The 9,446-nt window shown below is 37.7% G+C and overlaps 1 pseudogene; it reads right to left on the bottom strand.

Annotated features, from left to right (window-relative positions):
* Nucleotides 1–5,007: 5,007 nt before the first annotated feature.
* LOC110659674 (pentatricopeptide repeat-containing protein At5g61990, mitochondrial-like) lies at nucleotides 5,008–7,228 on the bottom strand (annotated as a pseudogene).
* Nucleotides 7,229–9,446: the final 2,218 nt, after the last annotated feature.

Here is a 9,446-nt window from a genome sequence, read left to right as displayed (position 1 = left end):
AAAGGAAGAAAAGGATGCCGGTCTTTGAACCCCTTATACAACTCAACTCAACTCAACTAAACCTTTATCCCAAATATTTGGGATCGGCTATATGGATTCGCTTTCTCCACTCTAAACGATTTTGGGTTAAATCCTCAGAAATGTGTAATGCTTCTAGGTCATGTTGTACTACTCTCCTCCAAGTCAATTTAGGTCTACCCCTTTTTTTCTTTCTATCCTCTAACCTAATGTGCTCTACTTGTCTAACTGGAACCTCCGTATGCCTACACTTTACATGACCAAACCATCTCAATCTCCCTTCTCTCAACTTATCTTCAATTGATACCACTCCTACCTTTTCTCTAATACTCTCATTACGGACTTTATCTAGTCTAGTATGGTCACTCATCTACCTTAACATTCTCATCTCTGCAACTCTTATCTTAGACGCATACGACTCTTTCAGTGCCCAACACTTACTACCATATAACATAGCCGGTCGTATGGCTGTACGGTAAAATTTTCCTTTCAACTTATTGAAAATTTTACGATCACATAAAACTCCAGTGGCACGTCTCCACTTTGTAGAAAGAGATGATTCTCTTTAATTTCAATTAATCTGTACATGGGTATATATATACAATTGATTCCTATAATTGTGTTCTACTAATTAGAAAGAAATCCTAAATAAGAAATCCTAAATAGGAATACAGAATACAGAATATGCAGAGAAATAATATAATGATTGACTTTACATAACACTCCCCCTCAAGTTGGAGCATAGATATCTCCTGACTACTCTCCAGTTTTGATGTGTCCTGTTAAGATGATCTGTTGTTGAATCTTTTCACGAATAAAGTGACAATCAATCTCAATATGTTTGGTCCGCTCATGAAACACCGGATTAGAAGCAATATGAAGAGCAGCTTGATGACACACCACAATTTCGCAGGCAGGGAGGTCTTAAAACCTGTCTCATCTAGTAATTGAAATATCCACATTACCTCACATACTGATTGTGCCATGGCTCTGTATTCAGATTCAGCACTAGATAGAGAAACTACACTCTGCTTCTTGCTTCTCCAAGACACTAAATTTCCTCCAACAAAAACACAATATCCAGTAGTTGACCTCCTGTCAACCTTAGATCCAGCCCAGTCGGCATCTGAAAAATATTCAACATTCAAATGTCCATGATTACCATATAGCAAACCTCTTCCTAGAGCGCCCTTCAGATAACACAAGATTTGTTCCAAGGCTTCCCAATGAGCAACAGTTGGGGAAGACATAAACTGACTTACCACATTAACGGCATAAGCAATGTCGGGACGAGTGATTGTAAGGTAGTTCAATTTTCCTACCAATCTCCTGTATCTCTCTAGATCTTCAAACAACTCACTATCCCACGCTAACAGTTGTAAAGTTGGAGTCATTGGTGCACTACAAGGCTTAGCACCTAATTTTCCTGTCTCTGTCAATAGATCGAGGACATATTTTCTTTGAGACAAGAAAATACCCTTCTTACTTCTCATAACTTCGATACCCAAGAAATACTTTAACAATCCCAAGTCTTTGGTCTAAAACTGGGTTTGGAGAAAAGTTTTAAGAGATAAAATACCTGCAGAGTCACTCCCAGTGATGACAATGTCATCCACATAGACTACCAAGAGAATTAGACCAGCCTCAGATTGCCTATAAAATACTGAGTAATCACACTTACTCTTTTGCATACTAAATTCCTGTACTACTTCACTGAATCTCCTAAACTATGCCCTAGGACTTTGTTTCAAGCCATAAAGAGACTTCCAAAGCCTACAAACTTTACTCAACTCCCCCTGAGTAACAAACCCAGGTGGTTGCTCCATATACACCTCCTCCTAAAGATCACTATGAAGGAAAGCATTCTTGATATCCAATTGATGCAGGGGCCAATCATATGTAGCTGCTAAAGAGATAAACAAGCGAATAGAAGTAAGTTTAGCTACAGGAGAAAAAGTGTTAGAGTAATCAACCCCATATGTCTGAGCATATCCTTTTGCTACAAAGCGTGCTTTTAACCTAGCCACAGAACTATCAGAATTTACCTTTACTGTAAATACCCATTTGCAACCAATAGCTTTCTTACCAGTGGGCAAAGGAAACAGTTCTCATGTACCATTAGCATCTAAAGCCTCTATTTCCTCTTTCATAGCATCACACCAGCCAGGATAAGACAGTGTCTCACCAACAGTATTAGAGATAGGAACAGAATCTAAAGAAATAACAAAACACCGAGAACAAGAAGACAATTGATTATAAGAAACAAAAGAAGAGATAGGGTAAGTACATGAACGTTTACCTTTACGAAGAGCAATGGGTAAGTCTAGATCAGAATCATGATCAGTATGAGGTACAGGATCTCCCAACGAAGCAGCTGGTGGAGGATCTGAGTCAGGAATCTCCAATCTCCTGGAATAAACATGAACAACGGGAGGTCGAGTAAGTCTAGAGACAGAAGAAACAGGCTGTGGGAGAGGACTAGACATTGGTTGGACAGTATATATTAAGAGATCATCCTCCTCCCCCTGACTCTCATACACAGATGATTGAGGAAAAAATGGAGTGGACTCAAAAAATGTGATATCTGCAGAAACAAGATAACGATTAAGAGTAAGAGAAAAACAACGGTACCTTTTTTGGAGCCGGGAGTACCCAAAGAAGACATATTTGAGAGATTTTGGATCCAATTTAGTAACATGTGGAAGAATATCACGCACAAAACAGGTACAATAAAAAATACGGGGTTCAATAGGGAACAAAGATTTTGTAGGAAACAAAACAGTATAAGGAATATCCCCATTAAGGACAGAAGACGGCATACGATTGATCAAAAAACATGCCGTAGAAACTGCATCCGCCCAAAAGTGTTTAGGAACTTTCATCTGAAAAAAAAGAGCACGAGTTACCTCAAGAAGATGCCGATTTTTCTTTCGGCCACGCCATTTTGGGATAGGGTATCCACACAGAAAGACCGATGAAGAATGTCATTTTATGTCATATAAGATTGAAATTGTGTTGAAAAGTATTCTTTGGCATTGTCACTTCTTAATATGCGCACAGAAATATTAAATTGAGTTTTGATTTCATTACAAAAGGCATAAAAGATAGAAAATAACTCAAAACGATTCTTCATTAAATATAACCAGGTAACACGAGTAATCATCAACAAAAGTAACAAAATAACGAAATCCAGTTTTAGAAGTAACAGAACAAGAACCCCAAACATCAGAATGAACTAACTCAAAAGGGGATGAAGCCCATTTATTGACTCTAAACGCAGAAGGCAAACGATGATGTTTTGCAAACTGACACGACTCACGTTCTAGTACTGATAAAGACTGAAATTGAGGACACAGCTTCTTCATGGTAGACAAAAAAGGATAACCCAATCTACAATGAGTTTCAAGAGGTGTTAAGGTACTGGAGCAAACAAGCGACCGCGGTACATGATTTTCCAGAATATAGAGACCACCTGACTCTTGTCCTCTACCAATAATCTGCTTCGTCGTAAAATCCTGAAACAAACACTGGTCAGGAAAAAAGGAAACAGAATAATTTAAGATACGAGTAAGTATACTAACAGAAAGTAGATTAAAAGAGAATTTTGGTAGACACAAAACAGAAGACAAAGAAATTGACGAAATCGGGTTCACAGTTCCAGAACCCATGACACAAGAAGTAGAACCATCAGCCAAATTAACAGTAGAGGAAGTGAGATTAGACTAAAAAGCAGATAGAAGACTAGAATTACCTGTCATGTGATCTGTCGCACCAGAATCAATAACCCATTTGGATGAGAAAGACACAAGGCATGTAGTGGATTTACCTGACTCAGCGATCGCAGTGACAGAGAAACTGGTACGCTTTAGAGATGCCTGATACTGGAAAAATTGTGCAAAATCCTCTACAGATACCAAAATAGTTTTCTCAGAGAAAGATACTATAGAATTCTCTGCCCCTATATTTGCTATCTGTGATCGCTGATTTTTCCTCTAAAGTTGCGGACAATTATATTTTGTATGGCCAGGCTCATGACAATAATAACAAATGACTCCTCTTGAGTCCTGATTAGAACTAGGCTCTCCATTACGCTGATTGCTTTTGTTGCCTGTAATTCCTCCTCTACTTCCTCTTCTATTACCCTGTTGTCCATTTGGATTACGGCTAATAAGAGCACTACTGGCAAGCTGTGAAGATTGGGTACTCTCTGTACAAATGACCCGTGTGAACGTTTCATGCAAGGAGGAAATCTCAGAACTGGATAGAATCTGAGATTTAGCAGTCTCATACTCTGAAGGAAGGCCTGCAAAAAAACTTATAACAGCCAGTTGCTCCCGTTGGGCCTGCTGAACTTTCACATTAGGACTAAAAGGCAATAATACATTAAGTTCCTCATATACCGGTTTAAAATCCATAAAATAAGCCATGAGAGACTTATCCTTTTTCTCAACACGGTAGAATACCTTACAAACATCATAAATACGGGAGATATTCCCTTTACCATAATACAGAAAATCTAAGTAATCCATCAATTCCTTAACAAGTTCACAGTGATCAATTAAACTAATTACCTCACTGTTAATCGAGTTCCGAAGCTGTAAAAACAACCGAGCATCCTCCCTTAGCCAAGTTTATCGTGTATCATTAGTGGGTGGATCTTTAGTAAAGTGATCATCCTTATCAATGCTATGCAAATAGACCCTAACAGTCTTACTCCACTCCAGGTAATTCGAACCATTAAGTTTGTGTTCCGTGATCTTAATCATCACCGGAATCACATCAGAAATAACATTCTTATTGTCTGCCATTGGTTGAGACAAAAAAAACTAACCGAAACGCTAATCCAAAGTGCTTATAGCAGCAAAATAACCCAAAATCACAAATCAAGTAAATACCAAAATAAGATCTGAGAGCCAAACCTCAGAAGTCCTTTAATGGTGTACTGGATCAGGCAACAGCACACAGTAGTGAAATGAGGGGGTTGAGGCGACGCCGGCGATGTTGATCGGGGTCGAAACGGCCGGTCGGCGGCTAAGGTCTCTCCTGAGCTGGGTGGTGAGAACAAATAGTCACCCTAGATTGATAATCTGCTTTGATACCATGTAGAAAGAGATGATTCTCCTCAATTTCAATTAATCTGTACATGGGTATATATATACAATTGATTCCTATAATTGTGTTCTACTAATTAGGAAGAAATCCTAAATAGGAATACAGAATACAAAATATACAGAGAAATAATATAGTGATTGACTTTCCATAACACCCTCCTTGCAGTAACCATCAATCAAGGCCCCATAAACAACATCATTTGGTGCTATACCACAACTTAGCATCTCCGCAAAGCAACTTTCAGCTCCTTGCATATCCCCAGCCTTGCAATATCCATGAATAAAAGGCCCATAAGTATAAACATTTGGCTTTAATCCATTCTTAACCATTACAACCAGGTAAGTCCTTGCTTCTTCCATTTTTCCAGCCTTGCAAAGGCCAATTATAAATGTATTGTAGCAGAAGACATCAGGTGCTACCCCTTGCTCCTTCACAACATCTAAAATCTTTCTTGCCTCCTCAAACATACCTTCTTTTATATGGCCTTTTATTAAAGTTGAGTCTATTACAACATTTGGTTTCAAACCCTGAGAAATCATCTCCTGAAACACTTCATTTGCCCGTTTGAGATCTCTGCACTGCAAAGGCCATTGATTATAACACCAAAAGTGTACATGGTTGGTGCCAAGTTCTTGTTCTTCATCTCAATCAGAAACTCAAGAGCCTTTACCACATTCTGCTCCTTGTAATGTCCCTATATCAAACAATTATATGTTTGGCTATCAGGTGTTATGCCCATTGCAATCATTTCACTGAAAAGAGGTTTCACCTTCTCCATCTCACCAACTTTACATAACCCATGGATAAGCGTGTTAAAAGTGAAAAGATTTAGCTTAATTTCATGAGCAAGCATCTCCTCCTTAACCTGAAAAGCTTCTGTGATATTACCCTGTTTCATGAACCCATTAATCAGAGCAGTATAAGGAATATGATCAGGTTTCAAACCCATGCTATACATCTCCTTCAACAATAGTTTTGCCTCTCCAGATCTCTTCTGCTTACAAAATCCATCAATAAGCATAGCATAAGTATAGTTATCTGGGGCCAAGCCCTTATCAACCATTGATTTCTTTAACTCAAAAGCTTCATCCATGTCCCCAGCTCTACAGAAACCATCGATCACCACATTGCAGGTAACCGAGCTGGGACTACAACCCTTCTTTTCCATAGCAAAAAGCAAGCCTTTACCCTCTTTAACATTCTCCACTCTGCAATGTGCATTTATCAAATTTGTATAAGTGTATACATCAGGATCCACCTTAGCGTCTAACATCCCATTATACACTTCCCAAAACAACTCCAATCTATTACCCTTCAACAAATCCTTCAACAATGAATTACAACACACCAAATCAACGACAAAGCCATAATGTTTAGCTCCTAAAAACAAACCAGCAGCCTCTTACAGAAACCCCTTCTTCTTATAAGCATTAATCAAAATTTCAAAAACGACTTGGTTACTCCCATTGAATTAGCTGTAACACTTAACAACTGAATCCAAAATCTCCAAATGATGCTTACGGGCATCAATCATTCGTTCCAAGACGCTATTCGCGGAAGCAAAAAGCCGCGAATTGCACAGAATTATTGCAAGAATCGAAAACGAACAAATATTTTGAGGAATACCAATTATAGAATGGACCCAGTTGAAGAAACTATTAAGGTGTTTAGGATCATTCACCTGGTTTTGTTTAATAACTGAGAGAACCACATCTGGGTTTAGCTTATTTATTATTGATGAGCACTCTATGAGGTATTGCCAGTTGTTTTGCTTCAACAATGCGGTGATTTCTTTGACATTGTTGTCCTGTTGGTTAGTGGTGCTTAATGACCTGAATTTCAGATGGCAGCTTCTGGTTCTGTAGATTACATTTCGTTGCCGACTCTTGAAGAAATGGAAGATTCTATAGGAGATTAAAACCATTGTTCTCCGGCGATTATGCGATTTCCGATGCAGAATACGGAAGCCTTGCAAAAGAAAGGGGCACTAGAGGAGTTCCGTTTCTCTGCAGACTGAAGCCACTGTCCAGCTGCCAACATTTGACAAAAACGACACCGTCCCAGTCAGAGTTTTCATAGGCCTAACCAGAAATATAGATACCCTATCAGCTGATAGCCATCACGACGAAGGGTGAAAAGCTTGGGCTCGCCCGTATTTCCTTTATAATCCAAACGGTACAGTCAAATTCTTTTCTTCGGCCCGGATGGCGTTTTTTTTTATTGACTGGCCCAAAATCATTTTAATTGTTATATTTGAGCATCGAAGATGAATTATAATGGTTATATTCGATTCACCTAAATGGAAAATTCTTATCTAGTTATTTACATATTCAATTAATAATAAAATTTTAATAAATATTTATAAATAAGTCATATTATGATTTCAAATAGAACTTATCATAATTTTAATTAATTATATTTATAAATTGAATGGGTGTATATGGTTAATGTGATAATAATATGGCATACTATATAATATTTGCATGTTTAATTTCTTGTGTTACTATGTAAAACATTTTCACGCCAATAAGTTAAGATTGGATAGAGAAATAATAGCACAAAAAAAAATAATAAATTATATCAGGCACGCGCAACAACCGCCAAGTCCATGGGCAAGCCAATAACATGTCTCCTGTTAGGGTTTGTGCATGAACCCAAAGGGTCAATGGCCGCCATGTCCAAATCAACGTGTGTTTTTTTTTTTTTTCCTTCTTCTTTTAACTTCTTTGAAAACGAATTAAAATCAGATCAACTAGACAACGAAAAATGATCGAATTCGAGACTCTGACTTAGTATTTCAGAAAAAGAATTCTCAAGATTTAAATTTCTAAATATTTTTCATTGATAAGGATTCCATTATCGGATCTAATATTTGTCTTTCTTGCAGTAGATTTGTCTTTCTTACAATTTCTAATCCAGAACACAATTCAAATATGTAAATATGTTTGAATTGTTCTCTTATCAGCAGTGCACTATAAATAAGTGTTTCGTGCAATGAGACGAATTTTATCACAAAACATGAATGAGTGGGAATTTGACAGCGTGTGGGCACAGCCTCAAGGTGTCTTGCTTTCAAAGGTTGCGTAAAGACTCGTTATATTGAGGCCGTGTGAAAAAATAAATAAAGCAAAGAAGTATGCATGACCGGCGGCTCGCTACCCAAATCCAGCTTGGCCTGGAGTTTCAGATCATCTCAGGCCAAGCCAATCAGCAGGAAAATCAAATACTTGTCAGTTCGCATCACAAAAAAATAAGGTGCATTGAATGTATCCCAGTTGGACCCTTACGTACGTATATTTATGGTCAACGAAGTAATGTTTCCATGACACGTGTATACAGAAACACGTTAGTAGAGAGGACCCATCCACAATAAAACAAAAAGGAAATTTGATATATATAAAAGAAAAAATTATTCCACGTTTAATTTGGAATAAACATTAACTGAAAACGAGATGAAGAGGTCAAGGTGGTTGGAGGAAATGCGGTGAACTGTGATCGCACACGTTTGGGGAAAAGAAGATAGAAGAGAAGAGTGTTGGTTATGTTTGATGTTGAAATTAAGTAGAAAGAAAGGGAAGACAATAACCACGTATGCTTGGGAGTTGGGGCAACTGGTGCATAATTCATGCATTTCTAATTTTCTAAGTGCCGTGTTGGAACATCATTCCTTCTTTCATTCATTATAACACTCGTGAATATATGGGTCTTACTGCTTTCCCCTTTCAAATTAATATCATTCATTTCTTTAAAATGTCGTTTGAAATTATAGAAATTGAATTTTTTTAATTAAATAATAAAATATATATTTTTTTTTAAATGCTGTTGATGTGATGAAGAGGTCCAGCATCATTCACCATATATGCCTTTACAGAAGGTCAAACCGAGCCACTCAATGCATGGGGTCAAACTAAGTAGATTCCGGAGCTAGCTGCTCTGAGCCTTGTTTACTTGTGTGCCAGGATAAGAAACCCACATGAATTTTCTTTGTACTTTCACTCATCCAATCAATCCTTCAATTTCTTCATTTTCAGGCATTGTACATCCGCCATGGAAACTGTAGTTCTCGGATAAAAAATAAACTTAAAATTACTACTGCGTCTACATGTTTGGGCGCACAGATAAGCCTGCCCTAGAAAAGGGCTGTGTGTTGCATAGAGGGAAGCAAGCAACAAGTCAATTGAATTTTTGTATTCTTATAATTCCCATTTTCCGATATGTTCATTTACGTCTTGGATTACACAATTCCTTATATGGCATAGACTTCAAAATCACACAGATCCTTAGGATGAACGGTACACCTTTTTTTTATATATATA

This window comes from Hevea brasiliensis, chromosome 13 (assembly GCF_030052815.1).
Source record: "Hevea brasiliensis isolate MT/VB/25A 57/8 chromosome 13, ASM3005281v1, whole genome shotgun sequence".
In the NCBI taxonomy this organism is placed as follows: Eukaryota; Viridiplantae; Streptophyta; class Magnoliopsida; order Malpighiales; family Euphorbiaceae; genus Hevea; species Hevea brasiliensis.
The sequence above is the reverse complement of the archived record's forward strand: the minus strand, read 5'-3'. Positions and strand labels throughout refer to the sequence as shown.